This window comes from Ovis canadensis, chromosome 22 (assembly GCF_042477335.2).
Source record: "Ovis canadensis isolate MfBH-ARS-UI-01 breed Bighorn chromosome 22, ARS-UI_OviCan_v2, whole genome shotgun sequence".
In the NCBI taxonomy this organism is placed as follows: Eukaryota; Metazoa; Chordata; class Mammalia; order Artiodactyla; family Bovidae; genus Ovis; species Ovis canadensis.
The window spans coordinates 28,084,793-28,106,172 of record NC_091266.1 but is presented as its reverse complement, the minus strand read 5'-3'; positions in this window follow the sequence as shown (position 1 = coordinate 28,106,172).

Below are 21,380 nucleotides of genomic sequence, written 5' to 3'. Positions count from 1 at the left end.
ATCTCCCTAGACTGACCCATGTACTCTCTCCAGTTTCAATTTTCATTGTTCTTATCCTGTGGTAAGAGCAGGTAACAGTCTGTTTCAGGCAATTGTGTCTAGTTGTATCCATATGTGCATTCTTGATGTATGAGAGCATCTAATTATGTGCAAATATAAAACCACTTCTGTACATAGGTGCCCATACATGTGCCAACAAATAGATACATGTTTAAATGTCCTCTGATTGTAACACTGTAGGGCTGCACTGTCCAATATGGTTAATCATTAGCCATGCTTGTCTGCTTAAAGTAACTAAAATTAAAAATTCAGTACCTCTGTTAACTTAGCCACATTTTAAGTGCTCAATAGCCAGACAAGGCTAGTGGCTACCATATTAAATGGAACAGATACACAGCATTCCCATCACCGAAAAGCCTATTGGATAGTGTGGTTGCCAGGTAGAGGTGGTGGGGGAGCAGAGAGTTACCCTTAGTAAGCAGCTCAGATTCTTTAATACGGCTACATAACCTAGACCTACCCCTTCCTGACCTCGTTACTGCCTCTCCCCACACTAGAATACCCTTCTCAGCATGACCAATTTCAACATCACTTCTTCAGGCAGTTCTCTGTGATCGGGAGGCTTTGCAGTGTGCACCCTATTCTTGCTCTATGCTGAAAATAATACTTAACAGAAAGCTCTTGCTTTCTAAATGACACCTCATTCTCTGCTAGAATATAGGCTCCGTGAGGCCAGGGATGTGTCACGGTGTCGATCCTGCTTAACTTCTGCTGTGCTGGACAGGCAACGGGCACTTAGTGAATATGTGTTCAGTAAATAAATGTCTGGTTTGCACACAGCCTTGAAGATGGGAGTATAAGTGATTACATACAAAACTACAGTATATGTTGGGGCAGCTCTCTGTTGCATCTGGCTGCAACCAGTGTGTGTGAGAAGCAGAGATGAATCGAGAGAATGAGGAAGGGGAAGATGAGCAGGTGAAGAATCAGAGAATTCCCTTGGACACAGGCAGAGAGTCTCAGCAATCCCTCCTGCTGTGTCTCCTCGCTATCCGGGGAGGTGGGGATGGGAGTTAGGAGTCAGAGTTCGCCTGGGGGACCCACACAGAGCATGTCCACGTAGCTCCCATAAAGGCACAGCCTCCGAGGCCCTGCCCTGGGAGGCAAGAGCTTGGTAGCATGGTCCACAGAGAAGTTTTCGTTTCTCCGCTTTACTCTCTCACAAACATTTAAGCTCATCCCCAAACGTGGTTCTTAGAAATTCATTAAAATCTCCTGCCCTCATCTGTCTTTCAGTTCAGTTCAGTTCAGTCACTCAGTCGTGTCCAACTCTTTGCGACCCCATGGACTGACTACCGCACGTCAGGCCTCCCTGTCCATCACCAGCTCCCGGAGTTCACCCAAACTCATGTCCATTGAGTCAGTGATGCCATCCAACCACCTCATTCTCTGTTGTCCCCTTCTCCTCCTGCCCTCAATCTTTCCCAGCACAGGGTCTTTTCAAATGAGTCAGCTCTTCGCATGAGGTGGCCAAAGTATTGAAGTTTCAGCTTCAACATCAGTCCTTCCAATGAACACCCAGGACTGATCTCCTTTAGGATGGACTGGTTGGATCTCCTTGCAGTCCAAGGGACTCTCAGGAGTCTTCTCCAACACCACAGTTCAAAAGCATCAATTCTTCAGTGCTCAGCTTTCTTTATAGACCAACTCTCACATCCATACATGACCACTGGAAAAACCATAGCCTTGACTAGATGAACCTTTGTTGGCAAAGTAATGTCTCTGCTTTCTAATATGCTGTCTAGGTTGGTCATAACTTTCCTTCCAAGGAGTAAGCGTCTTTTAATTTCATGGCTATAATCGCCATCTGCAGTGATTCTGGAGTCCCGAAAATAAAGTCAGCCACTGTTTCCCCATCTATCTGCCATGAGTGATTAGCACTCCTAAATTCTTTACAGTGTCTGTCCTGCCCTGTCTCTGTCAGCTCAGTCCCTGGGCCCCCTCTGTCCTCTCCACCTGTAGTTTTATCCAGGCTCCAGAGGAGCCCCACAGGCACCCTAAGGATGGAGGTTTGTGTTCTGTCTTCATGACTTTTCTCATGAGGGTCCCATTTTATTTTTCCGCAGGAAGTGAGGGAGAAATAAGGAGCTGAGTGGACAAAGGTAGAAAGAGAATGCTGTGACCTCCAAACATTCATAATTTTTATCCCATCACGTGTAAATTGAAGTGTCTAAATTAAACTCCATGGAGTTCATCTATGGAATACCTTTTGAGCGTCAATGCTCTTAAAAAAATGAGCTAAAGGATTCTCTTCAGATACTCGGGGGCTAGCTGAAGCAAGTGTACACATTTTTCTCCTCACCCTTCCTGTACTATAACAGCATGAAGTGAATAATGAGGACTTATAAAATTGGTTCCTTTTCAGGGTGCCAGCCAGTCCATGTAAAATGGATGAGATACCATTTCATATCAACAAATTAAGGGGAAAGACTGCCTCACACAAAGCCTGGCACACAGCAGGGCTCAATGAGAGGGTTCAGCACAAGCTAGAAGCCAGGGCAGTGGTTCTCAAGCCTCCTACACAGTGGAAGTACATGGGGCACTTGAAAAAAAAATATCATTCTCTGGTTCCCAGCCTCAGAAACTCTGATGGAATTGGTCTCTGGTATGGCCAGGGCAGTGCGTATTTGAAAGCCCACTGGGGTTTCTGCTGCACAGTCAAGATTTAGAGATATACCATGGTCTAGAGGGAAACTCTGAGTCCTTCTCTCCAGTTTTCCTTCAGATCTTTATAAGGATGCTGCACCATCTTTGGCTTAGCCCTGGGACTGGAACGTCTGGGGCTAATTGCTTTGAGATAAAAATTTCATTATGGAATTTTTCTACTAGATGGAGTCTGCTAGATGTTTACATAGTGGTGTCTCTGTGTGTGTGTGTCTGTATCTGTGTGTGTGTGTGCATGTGTGCCTTTCGAAATTTCATGTCCTCAGCAGTGTCCTCATGCTTAGAAATTTGGAAGCTTTCTTTCAAGTAATGTTGTCATTTTATACGCAAAGTCAGAGTCAAAATAGTAGTAATTATTAGCATTTATCAGCAAGCAGAATATGGCAACCAGTACAGAAAGGCTGGCCTGATAATCCTCAGCGATACCTTTATTTTCACATATCTGCTAGGTTCAAGATTAGTTTATTAATTCTGCAGCAGGTTAAGGGAATAGAGGCAGCTGGTAATCATTTATTCATTTATATTTTCATTCAGCAGCCATCTGCTGAATGCCTTCTACGTGCCAAATCTTAGTTAGGGTTGGGGATACAATGGTGAATAAAATTGCACAGCCACTGCCTTAGTCCAGTGGGAGACACAGAAGAGGGAACGGGGGCTTGCTATCTGTCTGAATGTGCAGTGAGGTGGGGGTCCAGGCTGCTGGGAGAGATGAGGTTAGGACATCTGGCCTAGCTGTGATTGGCAGGCTGTGGGGGTGGTGATGGGGAAAGCCTTCTGGAAAAAATTACTTTGGGGAGAGTGGCAGCCATGGAATAATCCACTTGGATTTCCCTTTAAGAAAGAACTTGCCCTTCAGCTACTGAGAGTGCAGTAATCTGAGGGCATCTAGCTGCTAATGCTGTCAGGATTTGCCCTCACTTTCAAGTGAGGCCATGCTCTTTGAGGCTGGGGAACAGTGTTGTCTCTCTGTGTCACTGAGCATAGAGGGGCCTGAATAGTAGCAGGAAAAGGAGGAGAATGAGGTAAGAGGGGGACAGTAGGCTGAATCACGGAGCACCTTGGAAGCCATTATGGGAACACTCGTTTCTACTCAAGGTGATAAGGGGTGGAGAAGGGCATTCAGTGGGCGGGGAAATGAGCTGAGACTGATGCTATCTTTACCCCCTGCCTTTGCTACACCCCACTTCCTACCCTTCAGACAATGATACCCAGCCCTCCTGAGGCCTGGCATCTAGCAAAGCGATACACCTGGCTGATTCCTGGTCAAACAACTTTGAGCAGCCTTTCTGGAGTGAAAGTTCCAAAGAAGCTGTAGATTTCGTCTCTGACTTAAGAGGGTTATATCTTCATGGATGCAACTAAAGGCACTGTGTCTCAAAGTTGTAGAGGTTCCCAAGCATCAAGACCAGGAAGGATGCTGTGGGAAAGCCCAGCTTTCTACAGTGACCGGTGAAATAAGTGGTTCTGTTTCTTGGCAAAGGAGCCAACATTCCTTCTTGTCTTCAAGGTACAATTGGCTTCTCTGATTTGTCCCATTTGGTGATCAGTGAGCTTGGCAGGCAGGTGGCCTCGGAGAGGTCCTGGGTGCATGGTCCCAAATTTGGAGCATCATATTTATTCCCCATTTTCTGCCTTCTGTAGAGTTCCAAGTAGAGTTGAGCTAAGCCCAGTGATAAAGGCTCAGGCAAAAACGAAACTATGTAGGAGAAAATTGATTCCTCCCTGGGCAAGTGATTTTTCTCTTTAGAGATAAGGAAGATGCGTGTTTGTTTGCTTTCCTTCTGTTAATTATCCTTCCTAGCATTTCCTTCCCTTCTGCTGCTGCTGCTAAGTCGCTTCAGTCGGGTCCGACTCTGTGCGACCCCATAGACGGCAGCCCACCAGGCTCCCCCATCCCTGGGATTCTCTAGGCAAGAACACTGGAGTGGGTTAGGTGAGAATTATATATGTATATCTATATATATGCTCCTCTGTCCACAGAATTCTCCAGACAAGAATATTGGGGTGGGTAACCGTTCCCTCCTTCCTGACTCAGGGATCGAACCCAGGTCTCCTAAATTACAGGCAGATTCTTTGCCTTCTGAGCCACCAGGGAACTGTCTTGAGAAGTCTCAGGACCTGGTAGCTTCTTGTTCAATTTCAGGCACCACACCAGGCCTGGATGTTCTTGCAAACTCACTTTCTAATAGATTTCTTGGCAGCCAAAATAACTATTTTCAATACTACCTGGTCCCAGGAAAATGCCAGTGTCAGGAAGATAAATACTGTTCCAGTCTATGGTTCTCTTTTCTACCCAAGTTTTGGTGTTAACCTGGTCTTGACCATTCTTGGCCACAAATGATATGATGAGGACAATGATCGCGAACATCACCATCACCAGAAAAATGGTCAGAAACAACAATTTCTAAATACTAGTGTTGAATAAACATGAAAATATTTAGCATCACTAATAACTATAGAGGAAAAAGGAGAAGGAATGTAGGGAAGACAAAACAACAAAATTGGAAACAACCAAAAAATGGCTTACAACAGGCAATTGATTAAAATCTGGAGACAACGCTGCATTTTAACAATTTCTGTTTATTAAATAGTTTTTTTTTAATTGGCATCATAAAATGCTCACAGGACACAAAACTATATATAGAAAAATGTTTTTAACTTTTAAAATAAAAGCATTTACAAAGAAGAAAATACACCAAAAAGCCACCAATATTTGTTTTGGGGTGGTATAATTACGGATAATTTTTTAATTTCCTCAAAATATTTTTCTATGATTTCTAATTTTCTAGAATAAACAAATAGTCAGGAAAACCAAACAAAAATAAATTTTAAGACAAAATAAATAAGAGGGGTATTAAAATTATACTACTCCACATTTTTTCCTACAGTGTAATTTTCACACACAAAAAAAGTTTTGAGAAAATGCTTTTAGGAAGTCACCTAATGTTGATGTTGGCCTTTCTTTGCAAGAGTGTGATGTGATGGCAATCAAGCATTTTTCATGAAGCTGGGGTTTGCATGGTTAGACAGTCTCAGCTAACCTCAGGGTCGGTTCCACAGTTTAATCACACTGTCTCTCTTGGCCACCAAGGGTAGAAGCACGCGGGCACAAACACTGCCATTTCTTCACTAGCGCAAGTAGGCACAGCTAAGGAACACAGAGCCACTCGCCCCTAAGCCCTTCACCACTTTCAGCAGGAATGGGAGGGAAAAAAAAAAGGGAACCTGAAGAAACAGTTAAAATGATGGACAAGAAAGAAGGAAAGATGAATGGTTGGGGAGGGAGCCTTAGGAAAGCTTGCGATGCGCACAGACATTCACAAAGTTTTTCCTCAGTCCTAAGTGCTTTACCTAGAAGACTCCATTCATTTTTATAGAACCCTTTGAAGGAGGTAATATTACCTCCAGTTCACAGATGGAGACATTGAGATTCATTCGAAAACTATTAATAACTTGGCCAAGATTATATGTGCTTGCAAATAGTGAGGTGGGGATTGAAACTGCCTCCCTAAATCATTCTGAGAATAAGTGTATACGTGTATGTTTGCACGTGAGAGCATGGTGACCATACCTTTGCCAGTCTTGGGGTGTTTCCCATCCAGTCACCTGGAACTTGGAGACAGGAATTGACTCATCTGCAGCCACAGAGGCAGCATGAGAACACAAACGACCTGATTATCAGTCCAGTTAAATAAACTATAATTTAAATTCAAACTGGCCAGGCACAAGCTTTGAAGTAAGAATGGAGGCTTCAGGCACTGGCAGCCGTTACAGGAGAAAAGAGAGTTATGAAAAGCAAGTATGGAAGCTGACGCCTGTGAGGAGCAGGTTCAGGAGGAACTTTGGGGTGTGCTGACCAGGAAGCATCAACATCTCCTTGGTGGCACCCAAGGAACCAAGGATCCCCACTTTCTCAGGATCTAGGAGTGGTTCCTGAGGGGGGCAGATCAAACGGTGTGACTGCCTCAGGTCAAGAAGCCTGAGAGCATGTCTTCAGCGTTTGGAGAGAAACCGCAGCAAGCAGGACTGGAGAGAAAAATCCCTCAAGGAGCCAGACCAAAAAACAGCCGGGATCAGAAAGGACAGATTCTAAAACTTCCTAGTCCTGGCCCAGGCTTCCTTGAGATGTGGCGTAATATTGCTCACATTGTGGTAAAGTCATTTCTCTACATCAGTGACCCACTGTGATGCTGCTGGAAGTCGTCTTGTGGGAAGGGAGATGGAAAATAAAGAAACAAGGCTGCAGTCCCAGGATGGGGTCTTACAGAGCGTCACTGCAGTCCTCTTCTGCATCTTTTTTTATTGCTTTTCACAAGACATGGAGCTCTCTTCTGTGTTAAAGCAACCATGGCAGCTAAGAAGCAGAAAACATTCTTCTTCGGGGAAGCTACTTGATGGAGATAATAATCAGTTTATCTTAGTCTTGGATGATCTTGTGAGTCTTATGCAATGTGATGAGACTATGAGTTCTTAGAGGGCAAGACCCATGTTTATCCATCTTTGACCCTCCCATGGGGCCTAATGTGGCATCTTGCTCCCAAATATGAGTTGAATGACTGATACTCAGGTGCTTTTCCAAGGTTACATTGGAGAACCCACAGCCAAGTATCCCATATATATATATATATATGGTTTGATTTGCTTCTTCTCAAGTGCTCTCTCTGGATTTGCCATGCTGAAATGCCTCAGTCATCCCTTTGCCTGTTATCCATGCATGCCAAGAGATTCTCCTTTCATCAGTTTTCACCTCCCAAGGCCAAGTCTAGTCATCAGAGAGATGTCCCTGAGAAATTAAACAGGCTTTACTATCTTTGTTTGATGCAGAATGTTGGAGAAGATGGCAGAGCAGGATGCCTCCAGTTGCAAACACAACCCAAATAAGTCTCCAAATGGATCACTTTCTTCTTTGTGCATGTTGGTCCTTTCATATGTGGAGCTAACACTTTAGGCCCTTCCTCAGTAAGACATATATTTCAGGTGGTTTTTGCACAGTGTGATAGATTAATCTGGCCAGATAGGAAACATAACAGACAAGTAATGGTCTAGGAAACATAATGGTCTAGGGCACATAACGAAACATGGTCTAGGAAACTAGACCGTGGGCAGAAACTTCGCCATTTCCTGTTCCTCTTCCTAGGGGCTGTTGAAACGGCATCCACAATCTAAGTTCCCTTATTTGTCCACTATAAGTATATAGATTAAAACTCACTTATACTCTAACTAATTACTATTAGGGAGCCTTGAATTTTTAGAACTTCTGCCATGCACCAGGTATTGTGCATGTCATCCCTCACTCTTGTATTATTCCATTTTATAGTAGGGAAAAGAGACTTTTGCAGAAATTAAGTAGCCTAGCTGAGGCCAAACCACTCTTAAGCAGTGGTTATGATTTGAAGGCAACTCTGTCGAAGTACAAAGTTTTGCTCTTTCTACTAAACCACAGTTCCTTGGTCACATTTCTACTGGGATGGAAGGTCTTTGCTATGTGAATTATTTATCCCCAAATTGCCTTTATTATGGATTCCTATCAAAGGCTTTTACAAAAATCTAAATAAATCATGAACACTGTATTCTGCTTTTTGGAATCTAAATTTTGTCCCTCAAAGAACCTATGGAGCCAAAGAGACGGTCAACAGAATCCTTTGATCCTCCCAGCTCAGTCTCCATTCCATTTAGGAGCAAAGCCTCCACGAAGAGTTGAGCAGACGATTGCTTTTCCACAAGACTCAGATACCACACAACTGTTTTCTTGCAGAGATGGGCCAGGTTGTTCTAACCTCTTTGAAATCACTCTTGAAAATATGAAATCTGACAGAATAAACTAGATAAGATGGTCTATTGTGTGAGACAGTTATCATCTACTTCAAACATTTTTTCCTTTTTTAGAATTATTTTTGAATTTGTAAAAATAATATATTTATTGTAAAACATTAAAACAATACAGAGGTACACAAATATGAAAGTGAATATCCTTATTTATAGCCCCTTTCACTCACTCCCACCTTGGGAAGTAACCACTGATTATACTGGAGTGTACACTGCAAGATTTTTTGCCACAACTTCATAGCCCAACCCTCCAACTCACACACACACACACACACACACACACATACACGTGTATGTATGCATACACATAGTTATTATGTGGCCTTTCTTTTTTATAGAATGAGAGTTTATCCTTTATTTCATCTGTAATTTGCAACTGAATACATCACATAGAGAGTTTTATGTCCACCAGTCATAATTGTTAGGTTATTACTCAGAAATAAGAATAACACTGTTTTTCCCTCTCTTACAAATTTGCCATGAGGATTAATCACATGTTGAAAGGTACTCAATTTTTTTTTTTAAGAAGATGGTACTCAAGGTTTTGAGATAACCCACTGGCGTATTATTGCACAGGGAGGCATTGTACAGGTTAGGTGGTGAGCTCCAAAGAGAGGAAGGACAAGGAAGTGAATTCTCGCTTTCCCACTCTGAATGGGACACTTCGTGATCTGCATATTATAGAAACATGAAAGTGAGGTAAGGCTTGGCAGAGAAATTGCTGGCTACAAGCTTTTAGGACAATTAAGAAACAGCAGGATCGTTCTGGCACAAGCTTCAACCAGTTGGCAGAAAAATGCCTCTTCTGCTCCTATGGTGACTGGCAATTCTAAGTAAATGGCTAAAATTGCCTTTCATGTCTGTCAGCAACTTCTTTCTTGAAGTTTTTAAGTCTTGTTGAATTCTTTTTGATAATGGGGTATCTTCTCTATTAGGGCAAATCTGACATCTATAAGGTTTATTTCAGCTCTAAGAGACAAAAATCTATTCATTTCTAGAGTTAGGAATCCTTGAAACCTTGCTCAAGTCTAGAAATGAAATGTGTCTCTAAAAGTCTTTTTCTTTGAGGCTTTGTTACCATACACTGACTATGTTTTATATGATTGTGACATATTAATAAGCATTTTGAAGTATTAAAAATAGCTCACAGACCCCTGTTATTATCTTTGGTGAAGTCCAAGGACTTGGAACCCTAGGTAGGACATATTAAGTTAAAATGTCCCTGCATACTTAAATTATAAGCTGTCAATAAATATTATATTTCTTCCAATTTCACTTTACAGTTTTCTCTGAAACTACATAGCTCCTCCCACCCTCAACACATAGCCAGGGAAGCTCCAATAACTGCTTGTTGACTCACCACAGAAAGCCCAAGATTGAGAGACTTCGTGGTATAATGGTGAGTGTGGCCTTGGAGCTCCAACAGCTGGTCCAAAACCAAGTTCTACCACATGTTTGCTTAATCTCCATAAAGTGGGCAAGATATTGGCAACTGCCTCATAAGGTTGTTGAGGAAATTAATGAATCCATATAACAAGGCATCTAGAACACTGCCTGGACAATAAAATGTTAGTTATGACTGTACTTTTTATATTTAAGGCCACTCTTTTTAACTATTCTTATTGGAATGAGGTCAGTAGCTATTTATGCTACTGAGTGAGGAAAACCTCCTCATCTCATTCTCTGTGTCATAAAAACAATGAGGAAGAAAATTATATAAGTCCAAGCCATACTTTCTCTCCCTGATATCAGATCAGGTAAGAACAAAGGCTTGGAGCTGGGCTGCCTGGCTAGACTACCCACTAGCTTGTACCAGGAGCAATAACAATTCCCATCCTGGCCATAGGGCTGTTGGGAATACTCAGTGTGAACAAAGCACTCACACATAGCAAGTGCTCTATGAAGTTAGCTACTAAGTTGATTTAAGTGCAACAGATTCAAGGCCATTTTCTGAGCACCTACTATGTGTCCACTCCAGGGACTTCACTTAACAATAACCTCACAAGGAACACTCATTATTTTCACTTAACTGATAAGAATACTAAGGCTATGAAAGGATAAATTATATGTAGCCGCTCTCTTTGTTAGAAGGTGATGGAGTTGATTGCATCAAGAGAATAAAAGACCTAGGAATAAACCTATATAAAGAGATAAAAGACCTGTATGTAGAGAATTGACACTGATGAAAGAAGCTGAAGATGACATAGACAGATGGCAAGATATACCACATTCTTAGAAAGGAAGAATTAATATTGTTAAAATGACCATACTACCTAAGGCAATCTACAGATTCAGTACAATCCCTATTAAAATACCAATGGCATTTCTCACAGAACTAGAACAAATATCTTTAAAACTTTCATGGAAACAAAAAAGACTCCAAATATCCAAATCTTGAGAAAGAAGAATAAAGCTGGAGGAATTATGCTCCGTGATTTAGGATTATACTACAAATCTATAGTCAGCAAAACAGTATGGTACTGGCACAAAAACAGACATATAAATCAATGGAACAGAATAGAGAGCCCAGAAATAAACCCACATACTTATGGTCAGCTAATCTATGACAAAGGAGGCAAGAGAAAAGACAGTCTCTTCAATAAGTGGTCCTGGAAAAACTAGACAACCACATGTAAAAGAATGGGATCAGATCATTCTTTGACACCGTATAAAAAATAAACTCAAAATGATTTAAAGACCTAACTGCAAGACTGGATACTACCAAACTCTTAAAGGAAAACATAGGCATGATACTCTGACATAAATTGCAGCAATAGTTTTGGATCCATCTCCTAAAGCAAAGGAAACAAGAGCAAAAGTAAATAACTGGGACCTAATTAAACTTAAAAGCTTTTGCGCAGCAAAAGTAACAATTGACAAAATTAAAAAACAGCCTACTGAATGGGTCAAGATATTTGCAAATGGTATGATCAATGCAAATCACAACCATGCTGAAATATCACCTCACACATCAGAATGGCAGTCATCAAAAAGAACGCAAATAATAAATGCTGGGGAGGAGGTAGAGAGGAGCGAACCCTGGTACACTGTTGATGGGGATGTAGCTTGGTATGCAGTAAACTGGTAAATGTAGAATGTAAATTGGTATGTAAACAGTATGGAGATTTTTCAAAAAAATTAAAAATAGAACTACCCTATGACCCAGAAATTCCACTCTTGGATATATACTCAAAAACAAACAAACAAAACACCCAACCAAAAACATTAATTTGAAAATATACATGCACCCCAATGTGCATAGCAACATTATTTACAATTGCTAAGGTGATGGACAGGGAGGCCTGGTGTGCTGCAATCCATGGAGTCTCAAAGAGTTGGACACGACTGAGAGACTGAAATGAACTGAAGGTACGGAAGCAAACCACGTGTCCAACAACAGCTGAATGGATAAAGATGTAGTACATATATACAATGGAATATTACTCAGCCATTAAGAAGAATGAACTGATGCCATTTTCAGCAACATGGATGGACCTAGAGTGTCACCCTAAGTGAGGTAAGTCTGACAGAGAAAGAGAAATATCATACAACATCCCTTATTTGTGGAATCTAAAAAGAAATTATACAAATGAAACTTCTTACGAAGCAGAGACTTAGAAAATGAACTCATGGGTGTCGAGGGGGAGGGGAAGTTAGAGACTTTGGGAAGGTCATGTACACACTGTTATATTTTAAATGGATAAAAACAACAAGGACTTATTGTACAGCACATAGAATTCTGCTCATTGTTATGTGCCAGCCTGGATGGGAGGGGGGTTTGAGGGAGATGGATCCATGTATATGTACGACCGAATCCCTTTGCTATTCACCTGAGACTACCACGATGTTGTTAATCAGCTATACCCTAATACCAAATAAAAAGTTTATAGTTTGGAAAACAAAACAAAAAACACAAATAATGAATACTGGCAAGGATGTGGAGGAGAGGGAATCCTGGTACAGTGTTGATGGGAATGTAAATTGGTGCAGCCACCATAGAAAACAGTATGGAGATTTCTTAAAAAATTAAAGGCAGAACTACCATATGGCCCAGCAATTCCACTCCTGGGTATATATCCAAAAGCAAAAACATTAATTCAAAAATATATATGTACCCCAATGTTCAGCCAAGGTATGGAAGCAATCCAAGTTTCCAACAACAGATGAATGGATAAATCAGATATGATATATACACACAATGGAATACTGCTGCTGCTGCTGCTAAGTCGCTTCAGTCATGTCCAACTCTGTGCGACCCCAGAGACGACAATCCACCAGGCTCCCCCGTCCCTGGGATTCTCCAGGCAAGGACACTGGAGTGGGTTGCCATTTCCTTCTCCAATGCATGAAAGTGAAAAGTAAAAGTGAAGTCTCTCAGTCGTGTCCGACTCTTCGCGACCCCATGGACTGCAGCCCACCAGGCTCCTCCATCCATGGGATTTTCCAGGTGAGAGTACTGGAGTGGGGTGCCATTGCCCTCTCCAAATGGAATACTACTCGGCCATAAAAAATGAAATTTTGCCATTTGCAGCAACATGGATGGATTTGGCGGGCATCATCCTAAGTGAAATAAGCCAGACAGAGAATGAAAAATACAATGTCATATCATTTATAGGTGGAATCTCAAAACTACAACAAATTGGTGAATAAAACAAAAAAGAAGGAGATTCAGAGATACAGAGAACAAACTGGTGAGGAAGAGGGAGAGGAGAGGGGCCAAGCAGGAGGAGAGGGGAAAATGGTTATTATGGGATTATATGAAGTCATGTGTGTGAAATTTTTGAAAAATCATAAAGCACTACAGAATTTAAAGACTCTTTCATTCAATTAAAAAAAAAAGAGGGACTTCCAGTGGTTAAGATGCCATTCCCCCACTGTAGGGTATTGGGTTCATTCCCTATCCCTGCTCTGGTAGGGACCTAAGCTCCTGCATGGTGTAGCATGGCCAAAAAGGAAAGCGAAAAAAGAAGGTAATGGAGCTGAAATGTGAACCCAGGTCTCCTGAATCACAGGCTAGTGTTTTAACTCTAGATACCTGGATATCTCCCTGCGCTATGAATATCTGGGTGACCCAAGGACTTTAAGGGTCACTTAATAACCAGGGTGGAGGGATTGTTAGTCCCTGACTTCTTACTGCCAGAAACCTTTTCAATTATTTTTTAATGACCAACACATGTGTAAACACACAACCTACATTTAACAGTTAAAGGATATAACATAGTTTTTCCATCATCATACTCTTGGGTTCTTTCCCCTCAAAGTTTCACAGACTTTCAAGAATATCTAAATGACCCTCTGAAAGTTTTCAACCAGGAAAGTTCTTACTTTTCCACTGATTCTAAAACAGTTAGTTGACTCCTCTCCTTCCTGGAATCCTTTTTAAGTCATTACAAATAGCATTTATCTTTATAGTTCTCAAGTGACCTTTAGTGCAAACATCTCTTTCTTCTCCCTGGAATGGGTTCTGACATCATTCTTTGGGAACACAAAGGCCTCCACTAGATTGATTTATCCTGCTGAGACCCTTTGGAAAGGGTCTCTTCTTTGCTGACCATGTCTTAATTCAAACTGCAGGGGAAAAATATTCTCTTCTCCTAGTTTTCCTTGAGGTTATTATTTTTTGAAAGTCAGTTATTCTAACCTCTGCTTGGAAAACTTTATTGTCCCCTGTCAAAAGTATGGCTTTGTATCTTTTAGCCAATTATTTCTTATCTTTGGCTACTTCTGCTCTTTTTAAATTCAAATCAGCCAGCATCTGTTCCCAGGATTCAGTGCCAAGGTGCCACCCAGCTCAGGGAAACAAATCTTTGATCTTTTTCTTTTGCCTCTTCTTGGTACCACACATTAGTTATCATCCCAAAGTCTCCCACATTCTCATGATTCCCTTCCCAAAGTTACTTGGGATTTAGTAAAGAAAGCTTTAAAAGGAGAGCCGAGAAGCATATTCGTATTAAGTGCTGAGTTAAGGTAGCCAAAGGTTGTTTGATTATCTTTGAGTTTGCTCTGCTTGCCTAGATGTCATGTGGCTTAATGGGGAGAGACACACCAATTTAGAGGGGTTTTCACTGCCAGCTCCTCCCACATCGTGGGCCCTGCTAAGTTTCCCAGGTAGTTCTTTCATGTACTGGACATAATGATGGAGGCCACGCCTGGTCAAAGTTAATGTCAGGCGAGAGACACGAGTGGCACCTTTCTTACCAAGAGCAGTCTCATACTTTCAGTTTTTCTTTAGCTTCTTGGGGCAAACATGCCCCTGCGCCCCCTAAACAGAGCCAGCAATGGCTTTGTAGTTTTACAGTGACATTGAATTTGGGCCAAACATTTGAAGACAATCTTCTATTTATGCATGATGATTCTTCTGAATTCTAAATCACACTTACAGGCATTTTTAAAGTGAGAGTTATATAACACACATATGATGGAATAACATACGTTCTGAAAAGGGCTAAAAAGGAGTTTTCAGTCACTCACTCAATAATTCAATCAACAAACATTCATTAAATGCCTACTCGGTGTCAGATACTGCATTAGACTCGAGCAATACAACAGTAGGGGAAAACAGATGCAGGTCCTGTCTACTCGAGACTTAGAGCTCAGCTGATACCTTCTGCTAACACAAAAGTAGCTTGTATGAGAGTTGTTGCTTTTCTTAGCTTGTCGCTTGTCTCGAAACCACATAAAAAGGGTAATTCCTGGGGAAATACTATGTGTAAATATTCTGTGATTCCCAGGAGACTATCTCCCAGGCATTTTTAAAGAAGTTGAACTTTTTAACCCAGAGCCAGGCATGTGAACAAAGTAATCCCTCTAGAGTGCAGAGAGCCGTGGTCAGTACAAGGGTTAGCAAACTCCTGCTTGTGGGCCAAATCCAGTCCACTGCCTGTGTCTGTATGGTCTTCAGGGTAAGAGTAGGTTTGACATTTTTGATGCTTCAAAAACAAAATCAAGGAAAGAATAAGACTTTGTGACATCTGAAAGCTGTGACATTCAAATTTCAGTGTCCGTCATAGTTCCATTGTTCCCCATTCGTTTATGTGTTGTCTCTGGCTGCTTCTGAGCTGCAAAGGCAGAGTTGGAGAGTTGCAACAGAGAAAGCATAGTGTGCAAAACCTCAAGTACTTCTTATCTGACCCTTTAAAGACAGTATTTTCTGACCTCTGGTCTAGAAGACTTACTGGTCGTGACCTCACACTGCATGGTTATAATCATCTGTTGAGATGCTGAGAGACCCACTAACCCCAAATAACCTTTCTCTCTATATGACATGAAAAACAGGGCAAGGTGTAAGAAGAAACAGAATGACAGGTTTGAATTTTCTTAAGCCGCAAACTTGGGTAGGCCAGATATATAATGTTATTTTCTGTAATGAAGCTTAATGAGCTAAGTGTCAGAACATGCAACTGTAATCATTTCTACAAAACCCCTGCACTTTCTCATCTCTCAGTCTTTTCATCTCAAAGTTCAGTTAATCCTGGATTTTCTCTACTGTCCTCCTTCTCCCCTAGCGTGGGAAGCCTACATGGCATCCTGCAAAGTCTGTTTCTTTTGAGATGTATCCTGATCTGGTTGCTGGCCCTCCAGGGGTGTCCATGACCCCATCTGGTCTGGCGGCTTTCAGCTTCAACTGTCCCATTGTTACTTCTGCCAGATACTAGCAGGGTCCATCAGCACTCTGCTGCCTCTGAACCCTTCTGGAAACGTACATGGTGCCTCCAAGTTTTCTCTGCTGGAGATGTAGACCACCCCAGGCCTGTGAGCTAGTTTCCTTGCACTTGATAACACCCTTCCTTCCTTTTCACACAGCCCACTTCTCAGATGGAAACATCCCCAGGTCAGCTAATGCCCCATCTGCTGGGGTGGTGAAGAGTGGAATGGGTTCCCTCTTAGGGCAATGCTCTGAGGCAGGCGGGGAGGAACAGGCTTCTGCTGGACAGGCTTTTTCAGAAAGGAGCCTCTTTGTCTTTCCCAGCTCTGTTCCAGCCAGCTCCAGTCAGGCCTACTGGCTCTGCTTGATTCACTAACTTCGAGCTCTGGTTAGGCCAGATGGAAAATCAGTCCTGGAAAAACGAAAATGGGAAACACCAAGTCGGAGAAGGTCATTCACCCCCTCATAAATCTAAACACACTAAGTCCATTGAAGGACTTGCCAGGAAAATGTTATTTTCAGTTTTCTCTGTGGGTTCAATTTATCTTTACTGCTAAGTAGTCAGGTTGAATTGGTTCCAGAACCAGATTACAATTCGACCCTTTTTTCCTTGAAGGGAGTTATCCCCATCTCTCTGTCAGGGACCTGGCTACCTTGTCCTAAGGGCTGGCTTTTGCCAAATTAGGACTTGTAGCAGATCTTCCTTTCAGATACCTGAACTGGGGGCCACTTAAGTTTCCTTTTCTCAGATAAATGAGTCATTGACTCTTCTCTGTTATCTCTCACAAAGGATGAGAAACAGTTATTCATGATTACACTTTACTTTTCCTTCAAAAAAGCCTTTGCTTTTTGAGGATAGTAATTTTTCTGCATCTTACGAGCCACCCTGGCCTGAAGCACAGCCACATCTATCATCCTGACCATTCAAGTTTGGAGTTTTGAAAGATGTGTCGTAAAATGGATTACAAGGGAGGACATGCCTGTCCAGGCAACTTGGATGAGCAGGTAGACCCTGGTGTCAACGGAGTGATTGAAACCGGCATGAGAATGCCCACACCTCTATACCATCACCCAAACTTTGAGTAAGAATAAAATACACAATGCTTTAGGCCATTCTCCAAGCTTTTATCGACAAGAGTCTGTTCCCATCATACAAAGATAGGAGCAGAGGAGGAGACAGCAGTCCAGAAGTACCTCCCATCTGAAAGGCATAGTGGAAACTGATTGCTAATTGTCCGCATGGAAAGTACTTATTTCCCCACATTGGTTGCCTAAGTAAGGACATGTGCCCTGAGGCAGATATCTACAGGACAGAGTGAGAGAAACCTCGTTCTCAAACTCCCTGTGCGGGTCTTGGTATATAACCACACATTCTTTGATGTGAATCCTTTCGAGAGGTAGGGCTTAGCTCTCCTCCCCTGAGTGTGACTTAGTAAGTCACTTCTCATGAAGAGAACATAGCAGGTGCGACCTTGTGTCACTTACAGAGATTTGAACATAAAAGGTGCCATGGATTCCTCTGCACCCTTGCTCTCATGTCACTCACTCTGGAAGACGCCAGCTGTCATATCATGAGAACACTGCAGCCACCCTACAGAGGGGCCCACGTGGTGAGGAGCTGAGGTCACCTGCCAACCCCTGATGAGAACCTGGGGCCTCCTGCCCAACAGACATATGAGTGAGCCACACTGGAAGCAGCTTCTTCAGCCCCAGTTAAGTCTTCAGATAACACAGCCCTGGGCAACATCTTGACGGCAACCTCATGAGAGACTCTGAGTCAGAGCTACTCGGCTAAGCTGTTCACAAGTTCCTGACCCACAGAAGCTGTGAGATAATACATGTTTGTTTTAAGCTACTGAATTTCAGAGTAATTTGTTATGCAGCAATAGATAATAAAGTTGCCTTTTGAGAATATTTCATTGTGGTGAAAATTTTAGTATATATGTTATTTATGACCTTTATGTTTACTGGTCATAAGAAACAACCAGTCAGCTTTCCAAAGGAATAGAGCTGGTAAAATAAACTACTACCAAATTAGCTTGTATCTGAGCCTCTTGAACTTGACCCAACATACATGTTTGTAGATAATGGAGTGAATATATTCAGCTATTCCTCCATGTGGCTCATTTGATTGGACAAAGAGAAAGGAGGTTCCAGGTTTATCCATTCTACTTCACTTTGAGAGCAGGGTGAGGACAATATTGGGATGGTTTTACAATATGCCTGCAAATTCTTTGACACCTCTCCTGTGGAGAGCAGTGTATCTCTGTCCCCCACTCCTACTCCCAACCCCATGGGATCTGGGCCAAGCATAGTGACTTGTTTATCACCAGTAGATGGCTCAGCTGACAGCTCCTGCTAAAGTCTCAGCTCACAGCCAGTATCAACTACCGGACACAAGAGGAAAGACATCTCCCAGTGATTTCGGCCCCCAAACCAGCCAGGCCCTCCCAACTGTTAAGTCACCCCCAACCTGAGGGGCTTGAACCTCCCAACCTGAGGCTCCAGATCTCATGGAGCAAAGTTCCATGAGCAACACAGAACAGTTGTTTTATGCCACTAAGGTTTGGGGTGGCTTGTTACATAGCTGTGGTAACTAGAACAGACTTACAGAGACCAGTTTTCTTCATCTTTCAACTTAGTTGAAAACAATCCAATTTGGAGACAAGAACTAATTAGTCAACTGAGTTTATGTGATAGCCTTTAGTAGACTTAACTTCAGGGCAAAATATCAGGTTTAGTAGGAGGGGGACAACAGGAGAGACCAAGCGGAGCGACACAGTAGGGTTTTTACTCCGCCGTAGTTTCCGCTGCACATGGCAGTTATCTGAGGAGAATCTTAAAAAGCTTGTTAGGCAGATGTATTGAGACAGAAACAGTGAGCATAAATTTCACCCTAGAGGCTTCCCTCCCCCTGCTTTAAAAAAATTTGCAAATGTGAAAAATTTCAAACACAGAGAAACACATCTAAGTGTTCAACCACCCAGAACTCATCCAAGGTTAACATATTTGGATGCATTTTCTTCAAATCTATTTTGAAACAAGAAATCAGCAGTTAGATACATTCGGAGCTCCCCACAGAGCTCCTCACTCCTACCCAATCCCAATGTATCCCATCCCAGGGGTAACCATTATGCTTAAGTTAGTGTTTCTCCTTTGCTTCTGCCTCTTAATTATTTTAAGAACAAATAGTTCTGAGAATTATCCTACAGTTGCATTTTTTGGATAGACATTTTTAATGATATTGTCATCAATATAGAAGTTGATTTGGTTAAGACACAAAAGACAAATGTTTGCTTTCTCACTAATGGATTGAAAATCCTAGGATACACGCTCTCCATCTAGTGGTAAAAATGGGATAACCATATGTGCACGTATGTCTGATATAGAGGAAGGAACACACAGAAAATGACTTCTGTGGACAGGACACTCTTCTAGACTCCATGAAGAATCTTAAGATGAACAAAACACAGACTCTGGCCCTCTGGGCTCATAATCCATAGAATATTTACCATAGAATATTCAACCACCATACAAAGAATATGGAGGCTGAGAGAGGCTGAGGAACTTTCTCAAGGTCAGACAAGAAGCAAGAGGCAGAACGGCAATCCAGACTCTTACCATTCGGATTGCCAAACCCATTCTCTAAACTGCAAAGCTTGACAGTATTTTAACACGTTATTTTTATATTAAACAAATACAGATTTCTTATGAAGCAGAATACAAACTTTGATGAATTATAAGGTTTCAAATAATCCTGACTTGTTTCTTGGGTGGCCCCATAACTTCACATTTAAGAATTTCTGCCTTTAGCAGACCCTCAGAGGAAACTTTGAAAAGTCCTGCCTGAGGACGGACTTCTAGCATAGAGTAGGAAATGGTTCAAAGAGAGAGACAGCCACTTGAAAGACCACTAGCAGCCATGATGTTAAAAACCATCAGATGACCAATCAGACCAGACACTGAACACAGCGACCAGCTTAGCTATGATTATGCTTGTGTATCCTAGGCAAGGGAAAGGGATCAAAAGAAGGGCGAGGGTTTCATGAACGATGCCCCGGAAGTTCCTTTAACATGTCCCATATTCGTTCTTCCTCTTCCCTTTTCCTGCCCCCATCAGAGTACCAAATGAGCAACTTAGGTGTTATCCTCCGTTTAATACCTCAGTTGGACTAGAATCTAGCCTTGATTTCTGCTATTTATTTCATTGGCCCTCTGGTCCTCATTTTGAGGGACAGAGAGAGAATATGATGTGTCTGGGACAAAAGCCAAGAAGACATGAGTCTGTTGGGAAGGGAATTTTCTGGATGGAAAAGCAGGAAAGAATTTAGCACGGGTGTGGTTTGGGCAAAGGAAGTGGTCATCGCATAGTGGAGGAAGAGGCAAGCACAAGAAGGTAAAGTCAGGGAGCTAATCACGGTCAGGCCATGGGGATCACGGAAGGCCTGCCACATGCTTTACTATAAGTGTAGTTGGGAGCCAGTTGGAGAATCTCAGGTAGCGGGGTAGGGGGCCATGTGATAAGATATGATTTGTGCTTTCAAAAAGATTACTCTGGGTGTGACAATGGATTTTAGGATAGCAAGACAGGAAACAGGCAGACAAAGAGCCTTTTATGATTGTAGAGGAATGAGACAGCGCCGGTGTGGACGGGAGTCGTCGTGGACCTGGAGGCAAGGGTATAGATTTGGGATATGGTCTGTAGGTAGAGCCTATAAGGAATCACCTGCTATTATGATAACCCAAATCCTTCCCATACAGAGGAGTTCAGAGTGGGGTTCAGAGAAGCAATGTTGAGTCACCATCGACCAACAGCAGAACCACTGCCATGATATGGGCTCCGGATTTCTAGCCCAGAACACTTCCCCCTGAAGCACACCACTTTGTATATCTTTTTATGTGTATGTGGCTTTATCTCTTACTAGAGAATACATTTCCTGAAAGCAGAGAAGTTGCCTTGTATTTGAACAATTGATTGATTCAACTTTCAGTTTGCAAATGCTCCTGGCAAGCCACGTGGTAGATGAAATGTGATAAGACTTAGCCCAACCCTCCCAGGATCACTCAGTCCTAGGCACATAGAAGGAGCTCCTTTGACATGCCTTAAGTTAAAATAAAGTTGAAAAATATTTCAGTCTACATAAAGCAATATCCTGCTGAGATTTGGAGTCCAGGAGAAGTTTAG